The sequence below is a fragment of the Rhinolophus hipposideros genome (assembly GCF_964194185.1).
Source record: "Rhinolophus hipposideros genome assembly, chromosome: 13".
Lineage (NCBI taxonomy): Eukaryota > Metazoa > Chordata > Mammalia > Chiroptera > Rhinolophidae > Rhinolophus > Rhinolophus hipposideros.
In genome coordinates this window covers 40,035,436-40,051,106 of record NC_138059.1, presented here as the reverse complement: position 1 = coordinate 40,051,106, position 15,671 = coordinate 40,035,436, and the positions used below count along the sequence as shown (strand labels likewise).

The window sequence follows — 15,671 nt, the reverse complement described above, 5'->3', positions numbered from 1 at the left end:
TTTGTGTGTGAATTTTTAATATAAATGTGGGGAGAAAGCATTAATGCAAGTCAAAAGTTTCAGTGAACAAGTTTCAGCAGTTCAACTTTATAATTATTATATATAAGAATTAAAATTTTCTGGGAAATACCAGCATTTGGATTTTTTAAAAACAAGTACATTTATTGATGGCAAAAAATAAAAAATAAAAAAAGAATGGAAAGACCATCTTATAACTCCTTCTCCTCTAACCTAAACCTACCAGAATTTTAATTTAACTGTCAAAAGCAGAAAACAAACAATTAATGCATTGAACCATTTTACAACATATTATCCAAAAGAGGTACTTTTTAAAGCACTTGATATGAAAATGTAACTTTTTTCTAAACCTAAACAAGAATACCAACATGAAGGAAGATCAGGACAAGTAAATGTAATGACTTAATGTCCCACAATATAAAACCATTCCACTTGAATAACTTTTAATTCATTATAGTGCATATATGTCAATTATGTCTGATTTATTACAATAAGTTCAACAGCACTGGATCCTGATATGTAATACTGGTTGCCATGGCATCCGGACTTTACAAAGACATTGTAAGAATCATGATAATAGTAACAAGGTGATAAGTTTGACTTTTCATGATTTTAATGATAGATGTTAATAATGCATTGTTCTGTCAAAGAAAACACTGTAGACACAAGGTAGAAGCATAAAGGTTTTACATATATATATATATATATATATATATATATATATATATATAGCATCTTCCTATATTTTTAAAATTTATTTTAAATATTTTTTAAAAAAATTTCCATTACTGTTGACATACAATATTATATTAGTATCATACAGTGATTAGACATTTATATCTTATGAAGTAATCACTGTGATAATTCTAGTACCCATCTGACACCATATATAGTTATTACAATCTTATTAACTATGCTCCTTATGCTATACTTTACATCCCCATGACTATTTTGTAACTACCAATTTGTACTTTTTAATCTCTTCACTTTTTTCACCCATTTCCCTCAATCTTCCTCCCATTTGGCAAACATCAAAATGTTCTCTTTATCTATGAGTTTTTTTCTATTCTGTTTGTTAATTTGTTTGTTCTTTAGATACCACATACAAGTGAAATCATATGTTATTTGTCTTTCTATGTCTGACTTACTCCACTCAGCACAATATTCTCTAGGTCCATCCATGTTTTTGCCAATGGCAAAATTTCATTCTTTTTTATGGCTGAGTAATATTCCATTGTATATATGTACCACCTCTTCTTTATCCATTCATCCATTAAAGGACACCAGGTTGTCTCCATATCTTGGTGATTGTAAATAATGCTGCCATGAATATATGGATGCACATGACCTTTCAAAGTAATGTTTTGGGTTTCTTCAGATAAATACCCAGCAGTAGAATTACTGGGTCCCTCATTTTCCAGGCTTGGGGCATCTCAACAAGAGGTACGGGGCATACAGAGGACAGATTTTGCTTGTTTGGGTTTGTGAACATTTGAGAGATTTTAGGGAAGTCTGCAGCATAAGCCAAGACAAGCCATTTGTATGGATAAGCCACTGGAAGCAACTTGTATGGGCTTACAAATTGGGTGGGACAGGGCCTCAGGGAATCACAAGGGTAGGGTTAATGGTCTTTACCAAGTTGATGGAGACTCAGATATGGCACCTGCCTTCACAGTGGGATGGGGGAGGGCTCAACAAAAGAACAATGGCCTCTGCCAGCATTCTGTCTGGGAGAAAGCTGCCCTTCCAGCTTTCAACCTAAAGCCAGACTATTCAATTTCTCCCTACATGTCTCTGGCACTTTTCAAGCTGCTGTCCCAGCGCTAGAGCTCAGAACAAGTGAGCCCATCAGTGAAGAAGTCCATGCACAGGACTTTAAGAGGAACACCTGGGACTCCAGCAGGCCTCATCTCACTCAGTCACATCTCTGTTGGTGTTCACAGCCAGAAGTTATGGGGACTTCTTTTCCCAGCATTGGAACCCTGGCCTGCGTAGGCTGATGTATGGCTGGGACCTTCAAACCTCAGCAGGGACCTTCAGAGCTGAGATATCCCTCTTGATTTTTAACTGCTGCATATTGGTGTGGGACCAGCCGTTGTGCATCTTCATCCCTCCTACCAATCTTTTTTTTTTTTTTTTTTTTTAACAGTTCAGGCATTTAATTAGGTTCTTCTTAATTAATTTAGAACACCAGTTTGTGAGGATAAACCCCATTTGTGAGAGCAAACACAGAGCAGAGGTAGCCCTGGAGCTGAGGAACAGCTTTGATTTTTGGCAGAATTTGCGAGTCCACAGCTTTCTGATCAATTTTGCGCTGCTCTGTAATTTCATATTTCTCTTTCTCTGTGTTGAAGATCTCCCCCTCCTGGTGCCTGGGCTTATGCAGCTTCTTCTTTTTGAAGTAAGCGTCAGTGAGATGTTTGGGGATTTTCACACCACTGATATCAATTTTGGTGGAGTTGGCGATGACAAATTCCTGGTGTGTTCTACGCAGAGGCACTTGATTGAGGGACAGAGGTCTAGTCACAAGTAGCAAGCCACTGCTCAGCTGCTTCAGGAAAACCACCCTCTTGCCTCTATGGTGCCCAGTGAGGATGATCAAAATGGTCCCGGGAGTGATGCTGGCCCGCAGTTTTCTCACGTGCTGACTGAAGGGTTTCTTGCCATGGCTCAACAGCTTTCGGGGCACATCTTCAGTAGTATCTAGGCGTTTTGCAAAGTTTAACCACTCGGGTGCCACCATTTTTGTCACCACCAACTGGTTTTGTGACAGTAGCAAGAACCTTCTCCTTCTTTTTCTTTTCAATCCTGGATTTAGCTGCTGAGTACTTCCTCTTGTACATGGCCTTTCGGGAATACATACCTGATCGGGAATACCTGCCGATTCCTCTGACCAGGACAGGCTTTCGGCTGCAGTGCGGCTTTTCCTTCTCAGGCGTTTTGGCCTTGAGGTTAGCCTTCTTAACCTTGCCACCAGAATCAGCCTTCTTGGCTTCAGGTTTCTTCTCCTTAGTGTCTGGCTTCCCAGCCTTTTCACCCGCCATCTTGCAAGCTGGGAAAGAGACCCTCCTACCAATCTTGATGTGTTTTTTTTCTGTATATCCTTAGCTGTAGGACTTCTGTTCAAGTAGGCTTCAGGGGTTCTCAGTGATGGTTGTTCTGTAGTTTAGTTGTAATTTTGACATGGTCAGGAGAGGAGGCAAACACAGCATTTATCTACCTCACCATTTTGACTGGAAGCCCCCCAGATTGGACATACAGTAGTACCTCGGTTTTCAAATGTCTCCATTATCGAACATTTTGGTTTACTAACACCATAAACTTTATGGATCTATGGTATCATTAGATAGTAAAATCCATGCTAAATTAGCAATTTTAGGGATTGATTTTAAAAGTCTGGAATGGATTAATCAATTTTGCATTACTTTCTATGGGGAAACCGTGCCTCAGTTTTTGAACGTTTCAGAACTCAACTCAGTCTTCCAGAATGAATTATGTTTGAAAACCGAGGTACCACTGTAGTTTAAAAGCAGCCAGAAGGCATTGTGTCACTTAAATACAAGATTGTGTGTATGCATGTTTGTATATACACATATATACTTACACACTTGTATATTCATATATCACATTTCCACATATACACCTAATTGACTATTACATTTACCATTATATTCAATTAAAGAGTGAATTTTGGGGGTGGCAAGAACAGGTGAAGCACAGGGATTTTTCAGGCAGTGAAACTATTCTGTATGATACTGTAGTAGTGGATACTTGACATTATACATTTGCCAAAATCTATTGAATTATACAAAACAAAGAATGAAACAATATAAACTATGGACTTCAGTTATTAATTTTGACACTAATTTTGACAGTTATACATCACTAATGCAAGACATTAATAGTAAGGAAACACTTGAGGGAAGTGGGGGAACTTGTATGGTGAATCTCTGTACTACCTGATCAATTTTTTTGTGAATTTAAAAAACTGTTGTAAAAAATAAAATTTATTAGTTTTAAAAATACATACACACACAAATCCTAGAGGAAACACTTGAAATAAAGGTTATAATTTAAGGGGTATGGTCAACATATAAGTAATACTGCCAGGTAAGAAATTTAAAAATTGTGAAGTAGAAAATATCTGTCTTACAAACTCTCCCCTTTTCATCTATCACTCTTCATCTCCTTTCTATATTTCCAACATGCACATACATGCACATATTGTGTCCTCCTTTAGCCATGGGCTTAACCAGAGGCTTCCACCATCTTCACCAGTTCCTTACAAGATTCCATTCATATTCCAGACCTCAGCTTACCCATCAATACCTATCCACCTTGTGCTCCACTTCCCTAGGACTTCCTCACAGAGATGATGCCAAGGAGAAGAAGGAGGTGTTCCAACAGCATTGTACTTAGCACTTGCATTAACTTTCACCAGACAATGCCATGCCTCATGGCTTAGCTTAGCCAAAGATGCAAGGAAGTCATTGGGAAATTTTCCTGGGGCCTTGAGACCAGAGGAAGAGGCTGACAACTTTATCATTACATCAAGAGTTTATTAAGGGAACTTGAATATGAGGAATATCTTGGGCCAGTGAGAGGCCATGGATATCCTCTGCCGTACGTGGCAGGCACTAAGGGGTTATATAGGACAAGACAGTGTTGTGAGGGATACTGGGGCACAAGGTGTCCTAGATAAGGGGGAATCATCTATCACAGTTGCCCAGGATGGGCAACGGCCTGTTCCAGGAACCAGCACAAACCAGGACACTGGGGTTGGGCAGACAGTCTCTGAGAGGATTTTGGTGAAGGAATTTTTGTTCTGCCCCAGATCTAACTGGATCTAGCACAATAGTTAGGCAGCTGTCACATTATGAAATAGTTTTTCCTCTACACTGACAGAATTTTAATGGCATGAAAAGTATCTTTCAGATTTTTAGAACAAACCTTGAAAGGGAATATTTTGAGGCATGTGAGCCATTTGATAGCTTCAAACCCACTACAACTACTCAGGAGCTGCTCTCTCTACCTTTCAGTAAAAAACAAAAGGAAGGAAGGAAGGAAGGAAGGAAGGAAGGAAGGAAGGAAGGAAGGAGGGAGGGAGGGAGGGAGGGAGGGAGGGAGGGAGGGAGGGAGGGAGGGAGGGAGGGAGGAAGGATCTATGTTATGTGCCAAGTCTGAAGCATGCCAACAAGGAGTGTCACCTGAAGAGAAGACAGCCACTCTATATGTGTTTATTTCATTATGGCTGTCCTGCCTTTGTCATTATCAGTCCTCTGAAAGTTTTACAAAACTATCATATTCCTAGAAGCAGTTCTGAATTTGGTCTCTGCTCAGGAGTGGTTACTGGGGTTGGGGAGTCAGAAGTAGAAGTGGGTTTGGTGCTGAAGAAGAAAAAGCAAGGAAGTAAATTGTAGCTCCTCACAAGTTAATGAATTGCTCAACATGCTTCCTGTAAGGTCTCCCTACCCATAAGAAAAAATATCCTTCTGTTGGGTATTTTCTCTCCACATTTTCTTTCCCCTTGAGTCTCCTGCTTTATAGGTAGCATTGACCCCAGGTTGCACAGTACTCTTCTATTCCACATCAGCAAAGAGCCTGGGGACTACAATACCTGAATGATCTTCTGTCTATAGTTATCGTTATAAATGTTTCTCTGGAACTCATGAGTTGTTGTATGGTCTTTTGTTTTATTTGAGAACATTCTTGGCCTGTTTTCTATTAAAGGCAAGGCAGACAGAGAACATAGTAAATGAAAAGATATTTCCAGCCAGGTTTTCAGGGTTACTTACTTTTCAGTAAATAAAGTACCTCTGGAAATAAACTGCTCATCCTTGGAGTTGTATTTCTATAGTTCATATCATATCTGTCAGTTCAGAATAAGGGACAATTTGCTAACAATCCTGCTTCCCTGGGAATTAATTCTTTTTTTTTTAATTAATTTTATTGGGGTGACAATTGTTAGTAAATTTACATAGATTTCAGGTGTACAATTCTGTATTACATCGTCTATAAATCCCATTGCGTGTTCACCACCCAGAGTCAGTTCTCCATCCATCACCATATATTTGATCCCCTTTAACCTCATCACCCACCCCCCACCCCCTTACCCTCTGGTAACCACTAAATTATTGTCTGTGTCTATGAGTTTTTGTTTCTCATTTGTTTGTCTTGTTCTTTTTGGTTTATATACCACATATCAGTGAAATCATAGGGTTCTCTGCTTTTTCTGTCTGACTTATTTCACTTAGCATTATTCTCTCGAGATCCATCCATGTTGTCACAAATGCTCCTATATCATCTTTCCTTAACGCCGAATAGTATTCCATTCTGTATATGTACCACAACTTCTTTATCCATTCATCTATCGAAGGACATTTTGGTTGTTTCCATGCCTTGGCCACCGTAAACAAAGCTGCAATGAACATTGGAGCACACGTGTCTTTATGGATAAATGATTTCAAATTCTTTGGGCAGATACCCAAAGTAGAGAGATTGCTGGGTCATATGGTAATTCTATTCGTAATTTCTTGAGGAACCTCCACACTGCCTTTCATAGCGGCTGCACCAGTCTGCATTCCCACCAACAGTGTATGAGAGTTCCTTTTCCTCCACAGCCTCTCCAACACTTGTTACTATTTGTCTTGTTGATGAAAGCCTTTCTGACTGGGGTGAGGTGATATCTCATTGTGGTTTTCATTTGCATTTCTCTGATGATTAGCGATGTTGAGCATTTTTTCATATGTCTATTTGCCATTTGTATATCCTCTTTGGAGAAATGTCTCTTTAGGTCCTCTGTCCATTTTTCAATTGGGTTGTTTGTTTTTTTGTTGTTGAGTTTCATGAGTTCCTTGTATATTTTGGATATTAGCCCCTTATCAGAGAAACTGTTTGCGAAAATCTTCTCCCATTCAGTTGGTTGCCTCATTATTTTGTCAATAGTTTCTTTTGCTGTGCAGAAGCTTTTCAATTTCATATAATCCCATTTGTTTATTTTAGTTTTTACTTCCATTGCCTTTGGAGTCAAATTCATAAAATGTTCTTTGAACCCAAGGTCCATAAGTTTAGTACCTATGTTTTCTTCAATGCAGTTTATTGTTTCAGGTCTTATGCTTAAGTCTTTGATCCATTTTGAATTAATTTTGGTACATGGTGACAGATAGCAGTCCAGTTTCATTCTTTTGCACGTAGCTATCCAATTCTGCCAGCACCATTTATTGAAGAGGCTGTCTTTCCTCCATTGTATGTTTTTAGCTTCTTTGTCAAAAATTATCTGTCCACATTTATGTGGTTTTATTTCTGGGTACTCAATTCTATTCCATTGGTCTACGTGTCTGTTTTTCCGCCAATACCAAGCTGTTTTGATTATTGTAGCCCTGTAGTACAAGGAAAAATCAGGGAGTGTGATACCTCCAGTATTGTTCTTTTTTTTTAATATTGCTTTGGCTATTCAGGGTCTTTTGTGGTTCCAAACAAATCTGATGATTTTTTGTTCTATTTCTTTAAAAAATGCCATTGGGATTTTAATGGGGATTGCATTAAATCTGTATATTGCTTTGGGTAATATGGCCATTTTAACTATGTTGATTCTTCCAATCCATGAGAACGGAATGTCTTTCCATTTCTTTGTGTCTTCTTCAGTTTCTTTCAAAAATGTCTATAGTTTTCAGCATATAAATCCTTCACATCCTTGGTTAAGTTTATTCCTAGGTGTTTTATTCTTTTTGCTGCAATTGCAAAAGGAATTGTTTTTTCTATCTCTTTTTTTGAGATTTCATTGTTGGTATATAGGAAAGCAATGGACTTTTGTACGTTGATTTTGTAGCCAGCAACTTTATTGTATTCATTGATTGTTTCTAATAGCTTTTTGGTGGAGTCTTTAGGGTTTTCTATATATAGCATCATGTCATCTGCAAAGAGTGACAATTTAACTTCTTCATTCCCAATTTGGATGCCTTTTATTTCTTTCTCTTGCCTGATAGCTCTGGCGAGGACTTCCAACACTATGTTGAAAAGCAGAGGTGATAGGGGACTACCTTGTCGTGTTCCTGAACGTAGAGCAAAGGGCTTCAGCTTTTCACCATTAATTATGAGATTAGCTGAGGGCTTGTCGTATATGGCCTTTATTATGTTGAGGTATTTTCCTTCTATACCAACTTTAGAAAGTGTTTTAATCATAAATGGATGTTGTATCTTATCAAATGCTTTTTCTGCATCAATTGATAGATTCATATTATTTTTGTCCTTTATTTTGTTTATGTGATGTATCACATTGATGGATTTGCGAATGTTGAACCATCCTTGTGCCCTGGGGATGAACCCCACTTGGTCGTGATGAATAATCTTTTTAATGCATTGTTGTATTCGATTTGCTAGAATTTTGTTTAGGATTTTAGCATCTGTATTCATCAGAGATATAGGTCTGTAGTTTTCTTTTTTTGTGTTGTCCTTACCAGGTTTTGGTATCAGGGTAATGTTGGCCTCATAAAATGAGTTAGGGAGTACTGACTCTTCTTCAATTTTTTGGAAGAGTTTGAGCAGGATTGGTATTAGATCCTCTTTGAAGGTTTGGTAGAATTCACTGGTGAAGCCATCTGGTCCAGGACTTTTGATTTTGGGAAGGTTTTTGATGACTGATTCAATTTCGTTTCTGGTGATCGGCCTGTTAGGATTTTCCAGTTTTTCATGATTCAGCCTTGGAAGGCTATATGTTTCTAAGAACTTGTCCATTTCTTCTAAGTTATTAAATTTGGTGGCATATAGTCCTTCATAGTATTCTTGGATAATCCTTTGTATTTCTGTGGTGTCCGTGATAACTTCCCCTTTTTCATTTCTGATTTTGTTAATTAGTGTCTTCTCTCTTTTTATCTTAGTGAGTCTAGCCAAGGGTTTGTCGATTTTGTTAATCTTTTCAAAGAACCAGCTTTTTGTCACATTAATTTTTTCTATTGTCTTTTTGTTCTCTATTTCATTTAGTTCTGCTCTGATTTTTGTTATTTCCTTTCTTCTGCTGACCTTGGGTTTCGCTTGTTCTTCTTTTTCTAGTTTTTTAAGGTGTAACATGAGGTTATTTATTTGGGATTTTTCTTGTTTCTTGAGATAGGCCTGTAATGATATAAATTTCCCTCTTAAAACTGCTTTCGCGGCATCCCAAAAATTTTGGTAGGATGTATTTTCATTGTCATTTGTTTCTATGTATCTTTTGAGCTCTCCTCTAATTTCTTCTTTGACCCAGTCGTTCTTTAAAAGTATGTTGTTTAATCTCCATGTATTTGTGTTTTTTCCTGCTTTCTTTTTGCAGTTGATATCCAATTTCAAAGCTTTGTGATCAGAGAATATGCTTGGTATGATTTCAATCTTCTTAAATTTGCTGAGGCTGATTTTGTGTCCCAATATATGGTCTATCCTTGAGAATGTTCCATGTACACTAGAAAAGAATGTATAGTCTGATGTTTTAGGATGAAGTGCTCTATATATGTCAATTATGTCCAATTCATCTAATGTGTCATTTAGGGCTGCGATTTCGTTATTTATCTTCTGTTTGGATGATCTATCCATAGCTGTCAATGATGTATTTAAGTCCCCTAGTATAATTGTGTTTTGGTCAATTTCTCCCTTTAGTTCTGTTAGTAGTTGCTTGGTATATTTCGGTGCTCCCTGATTGGGGGCATAAATATTGATGACTGTTATGTCTTCTTGTTGTATAGTCCCCTTTACCATGATGAAATGTCCATCTTTGTCTCTTGTTATCTTTTTCACCCTGAAGTCTGTTTCATCGGAAATCATTATGGCTACGCCTGATTTTCTCTGGGTACCATTTGCTTGGAGTGTCAATTTCCACCCTTTCACTTTGAATCTATGCTTGTCCTTGTAGCTGAGATGTGTCTCTTGTAGGCAGCATATGGTTGGGTTTAGTTTTTTGATCCAATCTGCTACTCTGTGTCTCTTTATTGGTGAGTTCAGTCCATTTACATTTAGGGTGATTATTGATATGTGAGGATTTCCTGTCATTCTGTCTTTAGTTTTCTGGTAAGGCTGTGTCTCCATTGTTTCTTTGCCTTTTTGTTGTTGTCTGTTATTTCTGTGTGGTGGTATTCTATGATGTTTCCCTCTATTTCTTCTTTTATTACAGTATATATTTCAGATTTGGATGTTTTTTGAGTGGTTACCCTTGAGTTTATGTAAAAGAAAGTTTGATATTTAGAGTAGTCCAGTTTCTTCAGTACGCTTACTTTCTCTATTCCCATATTCCAGTTCAGGCCTTTACGCTCCCCCTTTTTATGTTTCGGTTGCCACAAGTTGTCCCTGTTGATGGTGGTCTAATAGCCTCCTTTAGTATTTCTTGTAGTGCAGGTCGTGTGTTAGAAAATTCCCTCAGCTTCTGGATGTCTGGAAAGGTCTTTATTCCTCCTTCATATCTAAAGGAGATCTTTGCTGGATATATTATTCTTGGCTCATGATTTCTCTCTTTCAATAGTTTGAATATTTGGTTCCATTCCCTCCTAGCTTGTAGAGTTTCTGCTGAAAAATCTGATGATAATCTAATGGGCTTTCCTTTGTAAGTTACCGTCTTCTTTTTCCTGGCTGCCTTGAGGATTATTTCTTTGTCATTGATTTTAGACAGCTTCAATACAATGTGCCTTGTTGAAGGCCTGTTGGGATTGAGGTAATTAGGTGTTCTATTTGCTTCTTGGATTCGAGGATCCAGTTCTCTCCACAAGTTTAGGAAGTTCTCATCGACCATTTGTTTGAATATATTATCTGTTCCCTTTCCTCTTTCTTCTCCTTCTGGTATGCCCATTATTCTTCTATTGCTCTTTCTGATGGAGTCAGAAAGTTCTTGTAGAGATCTTTCATTTCTTTTAAGTCTCAAGTCTCTTTCTTCTTCCCTCTGTGTAAATTCCAGATTCCTATCTTGATGTCACTGATTCTTTCCTCCATCTGGTCAACTCTACTACCTAAGCTGGATATTTTTTTTGGGGTTTTTTTTTTTTAATTAATTTTATTGGGGTGACAATTGTTAGTAAATTTACATAGATTTCAGGTGTACAATTCTGTATTACATCGTCTATAAATCCCATTGCGTGTTCACCACCCAGAGTCAGTTCTCCTTTCATCACCATATATTTGATCCCCTTTACCCTCATCACCCACCCCCCACCCCCTTACCCTCTGGTAACCACTAAATTATTGTCTGTGTCTATGACTTTTTGTTTCTCATTTGTTTGTCTTGTTCTTTTTGGTTTATATACCACATATCAGTGAAATCATAGGGTTCTCTGCTTTTTCTGTCTGACTTATTTCACTTAGCATTATTCTCTCGAGATCCATCCATGTTGTCACAAATGCTCCTATATCATCTTTCCTTAACGCCGAATAGTATTCCATTGTGTATATGTACCACAACTTCTTTATCCATTCATCTATCGAAGGACATTTTGGTTGTTTCCATGTCTTGGCCACCGTAAACAAAGCTGCAATGAACATTGGAGTACACGTGTCTCTATAGAGAAATGCTTTTATATTTTTGGGGTAGATACCCAGGAGAGCGATTGCTGGGTCATATGGTAATTCTATTCGTAATTTCTTGAGGAACCTCCACACTGCCTTTCATAGCGGCTGCACCAGTCTGCATTCCCACCAACAGTGTATGAGAGTTCCTTTTCCTCCACAGCCTCTCCAACACTTGTTACTATTTGTCTTGTTGATGAAAGCCTTTCTGACTGGGGTGAGGTGATATCTCATTGTGGTTTTCATTTGCATTTCTCTGATGATTAGCGATGTTGAGCATTTTTTCATATGTCTATTTGCCATTTGTATATCCTCTTTGGAGAAATGTCTCTTTAGGTCCTCTGTCCATTTTTCAATTGGGTTGTTTGTTTTTTTGTTGTTGAGTTTCATGAGTTCCTTGTATATTTTGGATATTAGCCCCTTATCAGAGAAACTGTTTGCGAAAATCTTCTCCCATTCAGTTGGTTGCCTCATTATTTTGTCAATAGTTTCTTTTGCTGTGCAGAAGCTTTTCAATTTCATATAATCCCATTTGTTTATTTTAGTTTTTACTTCCATTGCCTTTGGAGTCAAATTCATAAAATGCTCTTTGAACCCAAGGTCCATAAGTTTAGTACCTATGTTTTCTTCAATGCAGTTTATTGTTTCAGGTCTTATGCTTAAGTCTTTGATCCATTTTGAATTAATTTTGGTACATGGTGACAGATAGCAGTCCAGTTTCATTCTTTTGCACGTAGCTATCCAATTCTGCCAGCACAATTTATTGAAGAGGCTGTCTTTCCTCCATTGTATGTTTTTAGCTTCTTTGTCAAAAATTATCTGTCCACATTTATGTGGTTTTATTTCTGGGTACTCAATTCTATTCCATTGGTCTACGTGTCTGTTTTTCCGCCAATACCAAGCTGTTTTGATTATTGTAGCCCTGTAGTACAAGGAAAAATCAGGGAGTGTGATACCTCCAGTATTGTTCTTTTTTTTTAATATTGCTTTGGCTATTCAGGGTCTTTTGTGGTTCCAAACAAATCTGATGATTTTTTGTTCTATTTCTTTAAAAAATGCCATTGGGATTTTAATGGGGATTGCATTAAATCTGTATATTGCTTTGGGTAATATGGCCATTTTAACTATGTTGATTCTTCCAATCCATGAGAACGGAATGTCTTTCCATTTCTTTGTGTCTTCTTCAGTTTCTTTCAAAAATGTCTATAGTTTTCAGCATATAAATCCTTCACATCCTTGGTTAAGTTTATTCCTAGGTGTTTTATTCTTTTTGCTGCAATTGCAAAAGGAATTGTTTTTTCTATCTCTTTTTTTGAGATTTCATTGTTGGTATATAGGAAAGCAATGGACTTTTGTACGTTGATTTTGTAGCCAGCAACTTTATTGTATTCATTGATTGTTTCTAATAGCTTTTTGGTGGAGTCTTTAGGGTTTTCTATATATAGCATCATGTCATCTGCAAAGAGTGACAATTTAACTTCTTCATTCCCAATTTGGATGCCTTTTATTTCTTTCTCTTGCCTGATAGCTCTGGCGAGGACTTCCAACACTATGTTGAAAAGCAGAGGTGATAGGGGACTACCTTGTCGTGTTCCTGAACGTAGAGCAAAGGGCTTCAGCTTTTCACCATTAATTATGAGATTAGCTGAGGGCTTGTCGTATATGGCCTTTATTATGTTGAGGTATTTTCCTTCTATACCAACTTTAGAAAGTGTTTTAATCATAAATGGATGTTGTATCTTATCAAATGCTTTTTCTGCATCAATTGATAGATTCATATTATTTTTGTCCTTTATTTTGTTTATGTGATGTATCACATTGATGGATTTGCGAATGTTGAACCATCCTTGTGCCCTGGGGATGAACCCCACTTGGTCGTGATGAATAATCTTTTTAATGCATTGTTGTATTCGATTTGCTAGAATTTTGTTTAGGATTTTAGCATCTGTATTCATCAGAGATATAGGTCTGTAGTTTTCTTTTTTTGTGTTGTCCTTACCAGGTTTTGGTATCAGGGTAATGTTGGCCTCATAAAATGAGTTAGGGAGTACTGACTCTTCTTCAATTTTTTGGAAGAGTTTGAGCAGGATTGGTATTAGATCCTCTTTGAAGGTTTGGTAGAATTCACTGGTGAAGCCATCTGGTCCAGGACTTTTGATTTTGGGAAGGTTTTTGATGACTGATTCAATTTCGTTTCTGGTGATCGGCCTGTTAGGATTTTCCAGTTTTTCATGATTCAGCCTTGGAAGGCTATATGTTTCTAAGAACTTGTCCATTTCTTCTAAGTTATTAAATTTGGTGGCATATAGTCCTTCATAGTATTCTTGGATAATCCTTTGTATTTCTGTGGTGTCCGTGATAACTTCCCCTTTTTCATTTCTGATTTTGTTAATTAGTGTCTTCTCTCTTTTTATCTTAGTGAGTCTAGCCAAGGGTTTGTCGATTTTGTTAATCTTTTCAAAGAACCAGCTTTTTGTCACATTAATTTTTTCTATTGTCTTTTTGTTCTCTATTTCATTTAGTTCTGCTCTGATTTTTGTTATTTCCTTTCTTCTGCTGACCTTGGGTTTCGCTTGTTCTTCTTTTTCTAGTTTTTTAAGGTGTAACATGAGGTTATTTATTTGGGATTTTTCTTGTTTCTTGAGATAGGCCTGTAATGATATAAATTTCCCTCTTAAAACTGCTTTCGCGGCATCCCAAAAATTTTGGTAGGATGTATTTTCATTGTCATTTGTTTCTATGTATCTTTTGAGCTCTCCTCTAATTTCTTCTTTGACCCAGTCGTTCTTTAAAAGTATGTTGTTTAATCTCCATGTATTTGTGTTTTTTCCTGCTTTCTTTTTGCAGTTGATATCCAATTTCAAAGCTTTGTGATCAGAGAATATGCTTGGTATGATTTCAATCTTCTTAAATTTGCTGAGGCTGATTTTGTGTCCCAATATATGGTCTATCCTTGAGAATGTTCCATGTACACTAGAAAAGAATGTATAGTCTGATGTTTTAGGATGAAGTGCTCTATATATGTCAATTATGTCCAATTCATCTAATGTGTCATTTAGGGCTGCGATTTCGTTATTTATCTTCTGTTTGGATGATCTATCCATAGCTGTCAATGATGTATTTAAGTCCCCTAGTATAATTGTGTTTTGGTCAATTTCTCCCTTTAGTTCTGTTAGTAGTTGCTTGGTATATTTCGGTGCTCCCTGATTGGGGGCATAAATATTGATGACTGTTATGTCTTCTTGTTGTATAGTCCCCTTTACCATGATGAAATGTCCATCTTTGTCTCTTGTTATCTTTTTCACCCTGAAGTCTGTTTCATCGGAAATCATTATGGCTACGCCTGATTTTCTCTGGGTACCATTTGCTTGGAGTGTCAATTTCCACCCTTTCACTTTGAATCTATGCTTGTCCTTGTAGCTGAGATGTGTCTCTTGTAGGCAGCATATGGTTGGGTTTAGGTTTTTGATCCAATCTGCTACTCTGTGTCTCTTTATTGGTGAGTTCAGTCCATTTACATTTAGGGTGATTATTGATATGTGAGGATTTCCTGTCATTCTGTCTTTAGTTTTCTGGTAAGGCTGTGTCTCCATTGTTTCTTTGCCTTTTTGTTGTTGTCTGTTATTTCTGTGTGGTGGTATTCTATGATGTTTCCCTCTATTTCTTCTTTTATTACAGTATATATTTCAGATTTGGATGTTTTTTGAGTGGTTACCCTTGAGTTTATGTAAAAGAAAGTTTGATATTTAGAGTAGTCCAGTTTCTTCAGTACGCTTACTTTCTCTATTCCCATATTCCAGTTCAGGCCTTTACGCTCCCCCTTTTTATGTTTCGGTTGCCACAAGTTGTCCCTGTTGATGGTGGTCTAATAGCCTCCTTTATTATTTCTTGTAGTGCAGGTCGTGTGTTAGAAAATTCCCTCAGCTTCTGGATGTCTGGAAAGGTCTTTATTCCTCCTTCATATCTAAAGGAGATCTTTGCTGGATATATTATTCTTGGCTCATGATTTCTCTCTTTCAATAGTTTGAATATTTGGTTCCATTCCCTCCTAGCTTGTAGAGTTTCTGCTGAAAAATCTGATGATAATCTAATGGGCTTTCCTTTGTAAGTTACCGTCTTCTTTTTCCTGGCTGCCTTGA

At 37.3% G+C, this 15,671-nt stretch overlaps 1 pseudogene across 1 annotated transcript; it reads right to left on the bottom strand.

The window, feature by feature from the left end:
- Window positions 1-2,200: 2,200 nt before the first annotated feature.
- Window positions 2,201-3,062, bottom strand: LOC308506528 (large ribosomal subunit protein eL6-like; annotated as a pseudogene). Its single transcript has one exon. The product of its transcript is annotated as a large ribosomal subunit protein eL6-like (transcript).
- Between the last annotated feature and the right edge of the window lie 12,609 nt (window positions 3,063-15,671).